Source organism: Theropithecus gelada, chromosome 5, assembly GCF_003255815.1.
Source record: "Theropithecus gelada isolate Dixy chromosome 5, Tgel_1.0, whole genome shotgun sequence".
Classification (NCBI taxonomy): domain Eukaryota; kingdom Metazoa; phylum Chordata; class Mammalia; order Primates; family Cercopithecidae; genus Theropithecus; species Theropithecus gelada.
In genome coordinates this window covers 37,900,358-37,903,649 of record NC_037672.1, presented here as the reverse complement: position 1 = coordinate 37,903,649, position 3,292 = coordinate 37,900,358, and positions in this window count along the sequence as shown.

Sequence of the window (3,292 nt, the reverse complement as noted above, 5' to 3'; positions counted from 1 at the left end):
TAAAACCAGGGCTCTGCAAACATGAAGAAGAGGATAGTGACTCTTGGGTGCCTCTATGAATGTTCTTTCTCATATCCAAAGAGAGAAACTTTAAAAAAAATTTTTTTTTCTGAGATGGAGTCATGCTCTGTGGCCCAGAGTTGGAGTGCAGTCGTGTGATCTCGACTCACTGCAACCTCCGCCTCCAGGGTTCAAGAGATTCTCCTGCCTAAGCCTCCCAAGTAGCTGGGATTACAGGTGAGCGCCACCACACCCAGCTAAATTTTGTACTTTTGGTAGAGATGGGATTTCACCGTGTTGGGCAGGCTGGTCTCAAACTCCTGCCCTTGTGATCTGCCTGCCTTGGCCTCCCAAAGTGCTGGGATTACAGGTGTGAGCTACCATGCCCAGCCAAAATAAACATTTAAAACAAAACACAGACTTGTGTTTTTTCCCCCAGAACAATCTCTTGAGGCACGTGAAGGCTGTTCTGCAAGCATGTGTCACTGTCTAACATTTTGAGATGGGTGGTCACATCTGTGTGTGGACAGTGTTGTCATGGGGCCATTATCTCCATCCAAAGTGACATCCATTTTCAGATGAGCTGTGAAAATAGTCCATCAATTTTGACTTAGAAAAGTTCTATTAGTGTGTGGTATCACAAAGACAGACACAACATTTGTAGTAAAGAGCTGCCCAGCAGTCATTGCATTTCTCATAATCATACCCCAATGTCCTCTTAGGGAATCCCTCTCACACATTGAACAATGTCTTGGTGGGACTATTAATCAAGGGTTCTTGCCCGCCAGCCAATGAGTGGCATGTGATTTGAGCTAGACTAATTTGACCCCTCTATCTTAGGACTTTGAGTTTTGGATTCAGTGAGGTAAGGGTGGAAGAAATGAAGCTCATTCACTTCAGTAGCATAGTTCAGTTATTCCTGCCTCTAAACCCCAAACACATCCCCTATCCTCACCAAACTGCCTTGGTTCTAGTACTAGTCTGTTATGCTGTTAATGAAGACATATCCGAGACTGGGCAATTTATAAAGGAAAGAAATTTAATGGACTCACAGTTTTCCCTGGCTGGGGAAGCCTCACAATCATGGCAGAAGGAGAAGGAGGAGCAAAGTCACGACTTACATGGCGGCAGGCAAGAAAGTGTGAGCAGGGGAACTCCCCTTAATAAAAACCATCAGATTTCGTGCGACTTATTCACTATCACAAGAACAGCAAGGGAAAGACCCGCCCCATGATTCAATTACCTCCCACTGGGTCCCTCCCATGACATGTAGGAATTATGGGAGCTACAATTCAAGATGAGAGTTGGCTGGGGACACAGCCAAACCACATCAGTTCTGAACCTGGTTCTCCAGCCTTCCCTTTGATTCTGTGGGCTACCAGTGATATCCTTGCAAAAATATCGTTTTCCTGCTTACGTTTCCAGAGTTAGTTTCTGCTGCCTGCTGGATACATTTAACATCTCTTTTATTTTATAAAGTCATAGGATGTCGGAGCTATAAGAAATCTTATAGATCTAGTTTAACTCCCTCATTTTACAGCTGAGGAAGCCGATGCCCCCAGCGGTTGAGGGTTTCACCCAAGATCACATCACAGAGGTTGTCAGTGATGGAACTTGGAAAGAAGACAAGGTCTCCTTTCCCCAGGGTAGTGCAGGCTGCTTTTTTTTTCTAAGTCCCTTTTTAGTATAAAGCACAACTTCTCTTCTTTTTTTTTCTCTCTCTCTGTGTATCTGCAATATTTAATAGGAGACAGTGACTTTAAAATCCCCCTTTTTCCCCTTAAACTGACAGTTTGCTTCATGTAGTTTAAAGGCTTTTCAGAGATAGATCTCTCAGGGACTTGGTATCTGGCAAAGACAGGCATTAGTTTATGTCCCTACATGGAGCCTTGCTTCTTTCCAGCTATGTGTAAATGTTTATTCTTTTACGTGAAATTCATATTTGGAAAGGAAGTGGTTTGCCCTAGGGAAACATATGGGCTAGAGTTCTGAAAGTGATTATCTACCATTTCTAAGTCTGTCCCTTGTAGCTGTGTGTATTGGGAAAGGACCTTCCTTCACTCACACTAAAGGATATATAGCTGCTCTATTTTTTTAGTTGCTTTAGGGTAGCCATAGTTCGTGCAACCACTGTAAAAAATAGCCCAAGGTTGGGATAGGAGTTGGGAAGGGAATTTAGAACAGTATTGACTATGTGCCAGGTACCATATGAAGCACCTAGCATGTATTAATTAATGAATTCATATTCTCCTCACAAGGTTAGGAGGTAAGTACTATTATTATTACCCCTTTTTATAAGTGAAGAAATTAAGTCAAAGAGAGGTTAAGAAACTTGTTCAAGGTCACACAGCTTTTAAGTGGCAGGGTTGAAATTCAAACCCAGGCAGTCTGGTTTTAAAGTCTGTGCTCTGAACCCACTGCTCTGTTGCATCTTAATCACTGAATCATGGAGGCAAAAGTGAATCCTTTTATTGAACTCCTGACCTCAAGTGATCCCTCAGCCTCCCAAAGTGCTGAGATTATCCCACCATGCCTGGCTAGGATCTTTTTCTTAGGAAAAAAAGATTGTTCAATACAGACAAAACTTTTCATAAACATTTCTAGTAGAGAGCTCTATATTGCGAATCTCTTGATCCCAACAATGCTTGGAAGGCCTACTTACAAACCGTACTCTACCACAAGTTCCCTACACAGCAAACGTTCTCTCATCTCTACCCATGTAACAAAGTACCTCAAAGAACTCAATTATTTGGTAGTTGTGAGAACGATTGCACAGAATTAAGCCTTTTGCTTTGGATGCTCATAAAATAGGATCAATAAGCAATGTGTTAATTGATTTTTTAAGAGAAATTCTTTGAAGCCATGTTGAGATCCTCTGTGGTTAAAAAAAAAAAAAATTAATTACAATACAAAAACACCCAAGCAATGCTGAGAAAAAGTCATGGACTGAATATCTGGAAAGTCCCCTTTCTCCTTGCTGGGTTCAAAACACATTTTTCTACTTGAAATTTCCTGTCTACAGAGAGACAGGAAATCATCTCTACTCCATTTTCATTTTGGCAAACAATGTAGGGTTTCTTTTTAAGCAATTTAGCATTACAGAGTTCCACTATGTCAAACAAAACAACAGTGTTTAATGATTACATCACAGTGAGATATTTTTCTTGTGTTAGTCTTTATTCAGGGTAGAAAATTTAGTAGAAAAAAAGTATATTTAAAAAATTGTTGGCCAGGTGCAGTGGCTCATATCTGTAATCCCAGCTCTTTGAGAGGCTGAGGCGGGTGATTACCT